The sequence below is a fragment of the Notamacropus eugenii genome, chromosome 3 (genome assembly GCF_028372415.1).
Source record: "Notamacropus eugenii isolate mMacEug1 chromosome 3, mMacEug1.pri_v2, whole genome shotgun sequence".
NCBI classification, from domain to species: Eukaryota; Metazoa; Chordata; class Mammalia; order Diprotodontia; family Macropodidae; genus Notamacropus; species Notamacropus eugenii.
The window spans coordinates 194,373,857-194,386,946 of record NC_092874.1 but is presented as its reverse complement, the minus strand read 5'-3'; the positions used below and the strand labels follow the sequence as shown (position 1 = coordinate 194,386,946).

The following is a 13,090-nucleotide window of genomic DNA, read 5'->3' as shown; positions in this document are numbered from 1 at the left end:
TGGCTTCCTTGGGTTTATCAAACAGTATACTGCTATACTTATTGACTATTGTGTCTTGTATACCTAAAATATTCCACTGGTCTACCCCTCTTTTTCTTAATCAGTACCAAGTGGTTTTGATGATTGTTGCTTTATAATACAATTTAAGATCTGGTATGTGAGACCACCTTCCCTAGAGTTTCTTTACATCAATTCCTTTGATAATCTGGGCCTTTTGCTCTTCCAGATGAATTTTGATATTATTTTTTCTAGCTCTATAAAATTTTTTTGGTAGTTTGATTTGTATGACACTGAATAAGTAAATTAATTTAGGAGGAATTATCAGTTTTATTACATTAGCTTTGCTACCCACTGGTGAGCAACTGATGTTTTTCTCATTATTTAGATCTGACTTTATTTGTGTGAAAAGTGTTTTGTAATGGTGTTCATATAGCCCTGGGTTTGTTTTGGTAGGTAGACTCCAAATATTTTATAGTGTGTACAGTAATTTTAAATGGTATTTCTCTTTCTATCTCTTGCTGTTGGACTTTGTTAGTAATATATAGCAATGTAAATGATTTATATGGGATTATTTTGTAACTTGCAACTTTGCCAAAGTTGTTTATTATTTCAAGTAGTCTTTTTTTGATTCTCTAGAATTCTCTAAGTGTATCATCATATTGTCTGTGAAGAGTAATAACCTCGTTTCTTCTTTGCCTATTCTAATTCCTTCTATTTCTTTTCCTCTTCTAGCTAAAACTATAAGGGAATATATATATTCAGTAAGAGAATATATATATATTCAATATACCATATTGAATAATAGTGGTGATAATGGACATCCTTGTCTCACCCCTGATCTTATTGGAAATGCATCTGCCTTATCCCCATTACATACAATGCTTGCTGATTGGGGTTGCTTTATTGCCAAGGTATTTAGAGGAGTCAGTGGGAGTAGAGATGGTATATTCTAGTTTTTTTATGTGGCATCTTGTAGAACATGTGGTGAGTGTGTAAGCAGATAATTTGGTTGAGTCAGGAGGACTGGGATATCAGTAGAGCACCAATATTAGCGACTGGATTTTCTTCCTTTTTGTGTCTTCACAAGGGCAGGTCAATGTGGAGTATTCATGGGTTTCTATCTTGGTCCAGGGAGGTAGTTTGCTTGCTTTGGAGTCCATTAAGAGTTTCCACCAGAATCTGAGAGATAAACAAACGATAAACCTATGTTTCAGATCCAGCCACAATTGCCTAAATTAATGGTACCAACTATGCTTACTCCCAATAGGAGTGGTGCCCACTGGTGACATTTTAGAATGTAATTTTTTGGAAAAAAACCATGTATAAGTTTATGTCAGAGAGATTCCTGGATAATTTTCTCAGTGCTAGTTTATATATTTTTATTATTTCATTTAACTTTTAGAAATTATTACACTATAGGCAACATGAGTATAGTAGGTACAGTGCTGGGTATGAAATCAGTAAGATTTTGGTTCAGCTCCCACCTATGACACTGAGTGATCCTGAGAAATTCAAATTAACCTTTCTATTGCTCAGGTAACTTCCTGGGACTAAAGTCATGAAGGAGTTTTGATCTGCTATCTACAGGATAGAGGGATTTCTTACACCAGGAGTTCCTCATTCCATTGAAATCACAGATCTCTCCCATACATCATGTTGTAGAATATAGTGAGTTAGTATAATTGCTTAGCTACTCAATTATAGATTGATTTACTTGTTCTTTCTTTACTCCTTCCCACTACCACACCTAACTATAAAATGATTAAAAAGACCAAATAATATTTATTTATTATCTCCAAAAGGTCTTAGCTATCTTTGTCTTAATACTGAAGCTAGGGTTCTGAAAAACTTTTATAGCCTTCTCTCATCAGCACATAATGTAATAAACTTATCAAATGAGCTAATTACCCCTTTGGAAGACAGGTAGAGCCTGGCCCTTTGGGGATGAGGAAAATAAGTGAATGGAGGAATGAGGCAAGGGAGAAGTAGGAGGAGAAGGAGGAAACAGAGAAAAAATAGGAAGAGAATAAGAAGGAAAGCAAGGGAGCAAAAAGCCCTGAGTGAGGGATGTTGTAGAGTGAGGGCAATTCTGGATGGGATTTTGTTTTACAAGAATGAGAGAGACACTTTCACATTGGGTATCCCAGGGAGGATTCTGTGCTTTGGGCAGTGAAGGTGATGGGGTACAGGCTCTGGAAACCCCCTTGAACCTTCCTTGAATTTCCCGCCTTGATCTGGCTTCTCCTGAGGCATCTACACATTCCAGTAATCCTCTCAACTGGCCTTTCATTGTCTGCACATGGTCCCACCCTAAACCTCCATTCCTTGATCCTATATAAACCCTATTCTCTTGGTTCTTGGCTTCAGATCTCTAGTCACCCCAGATTACTGGCCACTCTCATCAAGATCTTCCCTAGACCCCTCCTCCAGTCACCCTAGATCACTTGGCCAACCCTAGACCCCTCCTCCAGTCACCCTAGATCACTTGGCCAACCCTAGACCCCTCCCACAGTCTTTCTGTGTATAAGATCCATCTCATTTCCATGAAAGTGCTCAGATTCAATCTGGCCAGTTTACATTAGCAATTCAAATGTTCAGATTCCTTGAGAGTCTGGCCAACATGGTGGATCTTTAACAAACCTTGTTTTTCTTTGGCTGATAGAAGGCTTGGGTTGAATACATTTGGGGAGGACCTATTTCAGGGTCCCAGCACCCCAAAACTTCAACAAAGGTACAAGATATAAAACTTGATATCTATTCTTAGTCTAGTAGTGACTCATGCTTCTTATTCCTAATGTGTTACCAGTAAAAGAAATGAGTTAACAAACAGGTATAAACTTGCTCCTTCATTCTGGCTAGAAGAATTAAGATACATAGTAAAAGAGAGTAGGTTGCTGAGAGAGCCCTGGTCAACCTTATTGCGCATTTATTTGGGTATTCATGAAACTGGTAGTAACTAGATTGTAAGTTCACCAAGGGTAGGGATTCTCCCCTTTATTGTTTTTATGCCCCTTACAATGCCTAGCACTGGCTGGCATTGGTGGGTATGAATTTTTTTCTTGTGGACCCTGTTATGAATTCTATTTTTTTTTTTTTGAAAAATAAATGAACCTGTTCATACTTTCACCTTTGAAAAAGTGGGCATTTGTAATGGTAAATGGTGATTAGAATCTAGGGGGCAGAAGTGTCAAATTCTGAATTTTCCAGATTATTGGTATGCAGACAACAACACAGGGAAGTGGATAATTCCTCAAAGAATACCTGGATTCTTCTTCTCAGGAGGATGTTTTTGAGAGATATTGGGGTAGAATTTTCAAGTACAGGCTTTTAAAATTTGTGATTGTCTCACTTTATATTGTTATGTAGGGAGTAAGTAATAATAATAGCTATTATTAATAATAATAGATAATGTGGGAACAATACTATCACTCTTTGCAGATGATATCCTTAGAGAATCCCAGAGAATCAACTAAAAAACTACTTGAAACAATTAACAGTTTTAGCAGTGTTGTTAAATAAACCCACATAAGTCATCATTTCTATGTATTACTAGCAAAACCCAGCAGTGACAGATAGAAAGAGAAATTTGTTTTAAAATAATTGTAGACAATACAAAATATTTGGGAATCTACCTGCCAAGACAAACCCAGGAACTAAATGAATACAATTACAAAACACTTTTCACACAAATAAGGTCATCTAAACAAATAGAAAATTATCAATTGGTATACCAAGCTAAGATAATAAAATGACAATTCTACCTAAATTAATTTACTTATTCAGTGCCATACCAATCAAAGTACCAAAAATTATTTTATAGACCTAGAAAAAATAATAATGAAATTCATCTGAAATAACAAAAGGTTAAGAATATCAAGGAAATTAATGGAAAAAAATGCAAAGGAAGGTGGTCTAGCCATATCAGATCTAAAATTATATTATAAAGTGTCAATCATTAAAACTATTTGGTACTGACTAAGAAATAGAGTGGTGGAGCAGTGGAATATGTTAGGTACACAAGACATAGTAATCAATGACTATAGGAACATGCTGTTTGATAAACCCAAAGACTCTAGCTTCTGGGATAAGAACTCACTATTTGATAAAAACTGCTGGGAAAACTGGAAAATAGTGTGGCAGAAACTAGGTATAGACCAACATCTCATACCCTATACCAAGATAATGTCAAAATGTGTACATGATTTAGACACAATGGGTGATACCATAAGCAAATTAGGGGAGCATGGAATAATTTACCTGTCAGATCTATGGAAAAGGGAAGAATTTATGATTATATAAGAGATAAAGAACATTATGAAATGAAAAATGGATAATTTTGATTAGATTAAATTAAAAAATTTTTGCACAAACATAACCAATGCAACCAAGATTAGAAGGAAAGCAGAAAGATGGGAAGCAATTTTACAGCCAGTGTTTCTGATAAAGGCCTTATTTCTAAAATAGAGAGCTGAGTCAGATTTGTAAGAATACAAATCATTCCCCAATTGATAGTCAAAAGATATGAACAGGCAGTTTTCAGATGAAGCTATCCAGAGTCATATGAAAAAATCTTCTAAATCATGATTGACTAAAGAAATGCAAATTAAAACAACTCTGAGGTACCACCTCACACCTATCAGATTGACTGATATGACAGAAAAGGAAAATGATAAATGCTGGAGAAGATGTGGAAAAATTGGAACACTCATGCATTGTTGGTGAAGTTGTGAACTGATGCAACCATTCTGGAGAACAATTTGGAACTATGCCCAAAGGGCTATAAAAATACCCATCCAGCAATACCATTAATAGTTCTGTATCCCAAAGAGATCATTAAAAAATAGAAAAAGACTATTTGTACAAAAATGTTTATAGCAGCTCTTTTTGTGGTAGCAAAGAGAAATTGAGGGGATGCCCATCAATTGGGGAATGGCTGAACAAGTCATAGTATATGACTATAATGGAATACTATGCACTATAAGAAATGATAAGTAGAAGGATTTCAGAAAAACCTGGAAAGACTTATGTGAACAGATGTTGAATGAACTAAGCAGAACCAGGAGAACATTGTACACCATTATAGCAACATTGTGTGATGATTAGCTATGACAGACTTAGCTCTTCTCAGCAATGCAATGATCCAAGATAATTTCAAAAGATTCATGATAGAAAATGAACTAAGAAAAAGAACTATGGAGTCTGAATGCAGATTGAAGCATAGTATTTTTACTTTTTTTTTCCTGTGGTTTTTCTTTTTTTGTTCTGATTCTTTTTTTTACAACATGACTAATGTGGAAATATGTTTAACATTTAAGAAAAAAAAAACAAAAGAAAAAAACTTTTCTCTTGCAGACCAGCCTTAACGCCAAATCACTCTGGTCCCCAACCAAACCCCATTTGGTCACTATTTGGGTCCTGATTGGCTCAGAATGAAAGCAAATAACAACTGTTTCTGTTTTGGCCAAAAACTCTGAGGGTCTTCCCCTCTCAGATCTATTTCTTTTTTCAAAGAGGCCATTCTTTGCCTCATTTTTAAAAAGTCTTAATCACTGAATAGGCACTGCCTCAGTCAAACTGAGACCTGTTAAAGATCTTAGCTTAAAAAGTCCAAGGTCTCCTTCTGAGGCCATCTTGGGCCATCTCCAGTTGTCCTGATCCATATCTAGCCACTGGAGGAGAAAGTGAGATTGGTGACTTTGCATATCCCTTCTTCACTTAAATCCACTTGTATGTCATGGCATTACCTCCCTGATGTCATGGTCCTCTTTGAGAAAGAAGGACAAACAGCCATGTTTAACATGATTGTACATGTATAACCTTTTTCAGATTGCTTGTTGTCTTGGGGAAGGAGGAGGGAAAGGAGGGAGGAAGGAAAATGTGCAACTCAAAATATTACAAAAATGAATGTTGAAAATTATCTTTACATATATAATTGGAAAAAAATAAAATACTATTAAGTGTAAAAAAAATGGCTCTTCAGTTAGAGGGCACAAAGATGAACAAGGATCCTCACAAAGAACTGTTGATTTGGGGTGTATCCATAGACTGTAATTGAGAGTACTGATGAAAAAAACCTGTGTAGAATGCCTTCTATGTGTCAGGCACTGTGTTAAACACTTTGCAAATATTTTCTCATTTGATCCTTACAAGGATTCTAGGAACTACTACCATTTTACAGTTGAAGAAACTGAGGCAAACAGAGATTGTTGACATTTTTATGGCACTTTAAGGTTTGTAAAGTTCTTTACGTACATTTTCTCATTTGATACTTGCAATAACCCTATAGGTTACTGACTTGACCAAAAGGTCAGCACAATAAATATTATTTCCATTTTACAGATAAAGAAACTGAAGCTAAGAGGTTATTGCCTATTTTAACACACTCAGTGTCAGAAGTAGGATTTGAGCCTAGGTCTCTGCTTACACATGGCTTCTTCAGAGGTTCTCATTTCCTATGAATTGAATAATCTCCTCCATTCATTCTTTCCTATTCCCAACTTCATGTCTTTTTAAATGTTTTATCCAGGGCATCCTACTTTTTTTTTTTCCAGGCAAAGCATTTTCTTTCCCTGACTTCCATAGGAGGCTAATCTTTCCTCTTTCCCTGGACCTATTTCTTCTCTGACCATTTAAACCTGGTGAAGGACTCATATCCTATACTGTATAAAGGCCTGTATGGTCATAAACTCCTCCTTATTTTTAGTTGTGGCTCTGGCCTATCACATTACACCTCTCTCTAGACTTTGCAGCTTTTTACATGCCTTCATGATCTTGGGCAAGCAGCCTTTCAGTCTCAGACCATTTTCTAAGACTTTAAATCAAAGAAAATAGAGTAGTGACTGATCTGTACTGATAGAGGGAGTTTCCTCAGGGGAAAATTCCCTATACCAATAAAGTAATAAGTCCAGATCAACTCTTCCCCCACCCTGAAAAAAACACAAACCCTAAAGCCAACTTTTTCCCAACTCTGGATTGTTTCCCAAATCATTAAAGTCAAGCACTTACCTTTACCTTTACCCTCATTTCCTAATGACTGCCTTCTTCCTAAGAACTGCCTTCTTTCTCTGCTCTCTGAGTCATCTCTATCTGCCTAATTGTTATTTAGGTTGAGAAAACATACAAATCTATTTTATTTCTGCAGCAAACTTTCACAGGTGTTTCTCCAACTCTATACCCTGTTCTCTATCCTAATTCTGGCACTTATCCCTGGAAAAATCCATCTCCCTTCTTCCACATGCTCCCTACAATTGAAGTAGATCTGCCATGACCCATTGTTGTTATTTTAAGATATGAATGCAAAAAATGGTAAATGGATAATAAATAAGATATCCATGCAGTGATGATTTTCTATAGAAATTTAACCAGTTTAAACCAATCACCACAAAGAAGAGGCCAAAAGGAGGCTAGCAACAATGTTTAGCTGGCAAACTCTTAGTCTAAGTGAGATGAGATGACCAGTCAAAGACAATGCTGACTTAAAACATAAACTCATTTGGATTATGTTGTGGGGAATAATGTTGGAAGATTACAGGGAGAATTTATCTCATAAAGGGAAGTTAGTGGAAGGAAAATTGGTCTGCACAAAGATTGTTGTGATACATTAACTAAAGCAGATTTTTCCAAGAGCATTTAAAGATGATACTGGAAAAACAACAAAAGGATGTAAAATGGGTCAGAATTGTCAACCATTCTTTAGTAAAATATTTTCAACCAGTATATTTGAACTCCCAGATGAGAAAGTAGAAATGTCATAAAAGATGAAGATAGGAAAAGGCAATTGGACCAGACCAACATATAACAAATCCTTTCTTGAGGTGACCCACTTTTTAAAGTGGTGAAAAATCAGTCCTCAAGATATCTGAAAGGAGAAGGTAGCAACTGATTAGAAAAAATTACTGACAGCATTACTGCTAAAAAATGAAACTGAAAAACATCAGTAGTGATTGATCCATGTGTTTACTTTTCGTCTCCATAAAATCTTTGTGAGAATTATTTACACACTTATAGAGGTTGCTCTTAACAAAAATATGGGAAGGCAGCTGACAAAATTTGCAAATGATTTTCTGTAGCAGACCACATAGTTTTTCTTGTATATATCTAAAATTTTGTTATTTGAATAACCATTGTTAAGCTTACCTCATAAAATGTACATATTGATTTCAACATAGATCTTGTTTCCTGAACCTTTATGGCCATCTGATAAGATGGAATTTGATAGGGATAAAAGTAGAGTCATGTTTGGATTTTTACGGACAGCTGGGTTTCTGAATTCAAATCCAGCCTCAGTCACCAGCTGTGTGACCCTGGGCAAGTAACTTAACCCTTTTTTGTCTCAATTTCCTCATCAGTAAAATGAACTGGAGAAGAAAATGGCAAACCACTTCAGTATCTTTTCTGAGAATACCTTAGGGACATGACTGAATCCCTGAATAACAACAACATTTGAAGAATTTGTTCCCAGTGAGTGGAAATAGGAAAAATGGAGGGGAATGATGAGTATGGATGCTGAGGTATCATTTTAGGCTTAGGCTAGAAAGAGTACCAAAAGGTGCACACAAGGACAATCTCTCCCCCCAACCCTTGTCCCTTTTTCCTTAATTCTCTGTCTGAGTTCAAAGTCTAATGAGCATGTCCTGGATTTAATCAGAATTCACCAAAAAAAAAAAAAAAAAGATAAAACTCTAATTGACTCAATTCCAGCTCCCCACCTTATATAGTCTAGCTTCCCACATCAATCTCAAACCCTCCAAAATCATACAATTAGGTAAATTCTTATTAATGGACCTGTGATTTATGGGCAGTATCATATTACATAGAAATGCAACTACACATGGACAATATGTATCAAGATGTAATAGGGCTGAATTTTGCCTTATAGATTCCTCCTCTCAGCCTGTCTGAGGAAAATACAAAAGGAAAGGGATTGAGCTGTAAATTCTGGATCAAAATTTCCTCAGCATAGCTCTGGGGGAGCAGGAGGAGAAAGGAGCTATGGATTGCACTTGGTTTATTCTCACCAAATGCCTGTGGGAACTTCTAATCCAGTTCTGTGTCAAACTCATTTTTCTCTGTTAGCTTTCTCCGACTTAATCCTTGTTCTAATGTCTCTTCTAGCCTTACCTGCTCTCCTTTCCCCCTGACTGACTCTAGTCTTTTCCCAGGCCACCTCAATTTTTGTCTGACAGTCAAGTATACCTCATTTTATTGTGCGTTGCTTTATCACACTTTGCAGATACTGCATTTTTTACAAATTGAGGGCTTGTGATAACCTTGCATTGAGCAAGTCCATCGATGCCATTTCCCCACCAGCCTGTGCTCACATTGTGACTCTGTCATATCTTGGTAAACTTGCAGTTCAGCCTTTTTCATCATCATCACCACCATCACCGTCATCATCATCATCATCGTCATCATCATATCTGTTATGGTGATTTGTGATTAGTGATCTTGAGTGTTTTGGGGCATCACAAGCCAGACCTATAAGATGGTTCATTGAATCTAAAAAATGTGTGTTTTGACTGCTCCACTTACTGACAGTTCCCCATCTCTCTCCTAGAATATGGAAGCAAATTCTTCAAAGTGACACTACTAATTGTTTTTCTAGATAAAAAAAGAAAATTATGCTCAAAAAACAAAAAAGAAAAAATAATATTTGGGCTTAGTTTCATATTCAGAAAATTATTACTATTCATTCTGTTCTCTGGCTGGTGGCTCATTTCAAAACTCTAAGTACAGTAATGAGCATCAGTCATGCTTTAAGCATCCTGAGCCAGATTTGAGATTGTAGTTGGCAGGTAGGTCTCTGATGTGACTGTTATAAAGGAAAGGGATTGTCTTTTTTATTGTCCTTGTAGCCTGTGGTAGGTCATTTAGTTCTATTTTCTGTTCTGTTAATCTGGGCAGTTTATGTTTTCGTAAACATTCATTATTAGTTTTTTTTTTTTGGCATTTAATTGTGTTAAAGAGTATCTAATAATTACTTGGAATTCTTTTTCATTGATTGTGAATTCAGTTTTTAAATTTTTGATACTGGTTTCCTTCCTTCCTTTTTTTTTAAAAAACTAAGAACAAACTCATTTTATGAAACGGTACTGGTACCTAAACCAGGAAGAGCAAAAGCAGAGAAAGAAAATTACACACTAATTTCCTTAATGAATATAGACACAAAAATCCTAAATAAAATACTAGCTGAGACTTTATAAAGATTATACATTGTGATCCAGTGGGATTTATACCAGAAAAAAGGCCTATGAAGGAAGATGCTATCCACATCCAGAAAAGAACTGATAAATAGAAGTATGTGTAGTATGGTTTTACATATGTATACATATACATATTTGTGTCTAATCACAACCTTCTCTAGGGCAGGATAGGGAGAGAGGGAGACAAAAAATAAGTCTATGACAGACAACAAGAGACAACTTAGAAGGAAGCACAGAAAAGCAGTGCGTCTTTGAAAATGATGTGTACTATTTGTTATATAGTTTTTGAAAAAAAGGTAAATAATATGAAATGGAAATTCATGATTTTATATTGAGTAATACATAAAATGTTTTTTATATTTAAGTACAAAATTGATTAAAAACTTTTAAACATTAATATTGTAAAAACATCTTACAATGGGTTAGTAAAAGAAAGTTTAAAGCTCATGCTAAATTGATAAATTGATAAATGGAAAAATATTTTGTGATACTTTATATGTAGAATGAATATTTCTTGCTTTCTTAACAGGTGAGGAAGAAAATTGAGCAATAATTGAAATTAAAAATTTCAAATTGAAATTGAAAATACAAATAAAATAAAATAATGTTAAAAAATTAAAAAATCAAATTAGCTAATGGTTTATCTAGTTTGCTGTCCTGCCCAACCCCCACCAAAAAGAAAAAGTAGACTTAGGTTGGAAGGATTCTGTTAGACGGTCTTTCCCACTAGTTCTCAAAGGGAAGGCTGAGGTGTTGCTTGGAAATGTGTGCAGGAAGGAGGTGGTAGGAGAAACTGATTATTGTCCTCAGCAGAAGTAATATTTGTCTTGGTCAAAATGAAGGTTTCTCTCCATGGCAACAGAATTTCTGCGTTTCCTGCCTCATGAGTCAGTTGCTCACAGGAGGAAACAACTGGTTCCTGAGAAATGGTCATGGTCAGAAGTACAAGGGGTGACGAAAGATCAACCACAAATGGGAGTTTTCCTCGCCCAGTGTCCCTCCTGCTTCTCAATCCAATCCAATCCACATCCAATTCATTTTCATTGTCACTTCTACTTCATACGATCTCTTTTATAGATAGATTCCCCTTGTCTCCACTTCTGTGGTCACAGCCCTTATTCAGGTCTACATCATCTGTTGCCTGGACCACTAGCTGGTCTCCCTGCCTTGGCTCTCTCCCTCCAGATGATCTTCTACTCAGCCACCAAAGTAATCTTTTGAAAAGTGTGGTATGATCATCAGTCCTTGTTCAATGAGTCCCATTAGCTCCTTATAGTAGGCTCTAATTTCTTTTATATAAAGGGAAATAGACAACACAATATCTTGGGAGAGAACAAAAGAAGGGCAGTTCATTGGATCTATAGCTGCCAACTCCAGGCACTTCAAATTTTTTTTTATTGATTTTTTTCCTGCTTTTTACATCACCATGGTTATTCCAAATATCCTCTTCCCTCTCAGAGGGCCATCTGAGGTGACAAAACATATTTTTTAGCAAAGAAAAAAGATTGGCATAATTTATCTATATATTAAAAAAATCCCAAAACATGTGCCATACATAACATTGCTACATCCACAAAGGGGTAGATTGGGATTGACTTCTTATATTTCTTCATCTGAGTACGCTTGATGTTTATAATTTGGTTATTTACTCTTGATTTTGGGGATGTCATTTTTCCTATGTACATAGTTGTAGCTATTGTGTATGTTGGTTTCTTGACTCTGCTTAGTGCCTGGCACTTTTGACCACCAGAATAGAGAAGCCTTTCTGCTACTTTCCTTCTCCCTTGGGGAAAGGAGGGTGAATTTATTTAAAAAAGTTGCTCAGTTAGAAAGTTACTGTGTTTTGGTCAGTCAGTGAATAAATATTTATTAAGTACCTACTAAATAACCACTGGTGATGCAATGAAAGACAGAAAAGCTCTCAAACTAGGGAGAGATGACAACATAGAAAAGAAAAAGGGATGGTAGAGAAAGTACCCTTTTCCAGGGTGTGATGCAGTCTGCAGGAGAACAACCCAGTGGGAAATGAAGAGATGGCTACCCTGGGTGACCTCCTTCAATGGAGGACCTAGGAGGAGCCCTCCACTCCCCATTCCCACCCTCTTTAATCCCCGGGGAGGAAGGAACCACAAGGGTCATTCAGAGGTGGTAGAGGAAGAGTCACACCAATCAAATATCATTCTGTGTCAGTTTCTTAGGACATCAATGACCCCATCTTTTAGCAGCTGCCACCACTGGCTTTAGTCCCTCAGGGGCAGAGAGAGGAGAGTACAAGCCCAACAACAGCAAAAAATCAATCTTGGTGCTCTAACCTCTATGTCCACATGATTGCCAAGACAAATGATGCTCCATGAACTCCATACCTCTGTCTTTACTCTTCTCTTTCCAACATCTTTCTCCCAGAATTCTCTGTGAAAGTATCCCACAATTCCAGTTATAAAAAATCACTGACTGATTGATGATAAGTGGTGTCTCCATGGCAATTGTAGGCTATAGTGATAACAATAACAATGGTAGCTGACATTTCCATAGCTCATTAAGGTTGATGAAGCACTTTTCTTAAAACAACCTGTGAAGTAGGAAGTATGTTATTCCTGTTTTACAGATGAGCCAAAAGAGTCATAGAGTGATTAAGGTCACAGTACAGAGCTGTGATTTAATAATAATTGTATTATCTACCTCGGAGGTTGTTGTGAGAAATGAACCATCAATCTTCAATTGTTATAGAAATGTGAGCCATTTTTATTGTTTTCTTATTGTCTTTCATCATATTAACCCAGTGATATGCAATTTATTTTGCTGACACCATCAATGTCAATCAATGTGTATTTGTTGAGTGCAAGTAACTGTAATGATAATCTTCAAGGCAATTCTCTTTAACTTTTATG

General features: G+C 36.2%; 1 long non-coding RNA gene across 1 annotated transcript; it reads right to left on the bottom strand.

The window, feature by feature from the left end:
- Nucleotides 1-945: 945 nt before the first annotated feature.
- LOC140531343 (uncharacterized) lies at nt 946-12,604 on the bottom strand. Its single transcript, XR_011976329.1, has 2 exons — nt 12,515-12,604; nt 946-1,179 (listed from the first exon to the last, which is right to left on the bottom strand). It is a non-coding gene; the product is annotated as an uncharacterized lncRNA (long non-coding RNA).
- Nucleotides 12,605-13,090: the final 486 nt, after the last annotated feature.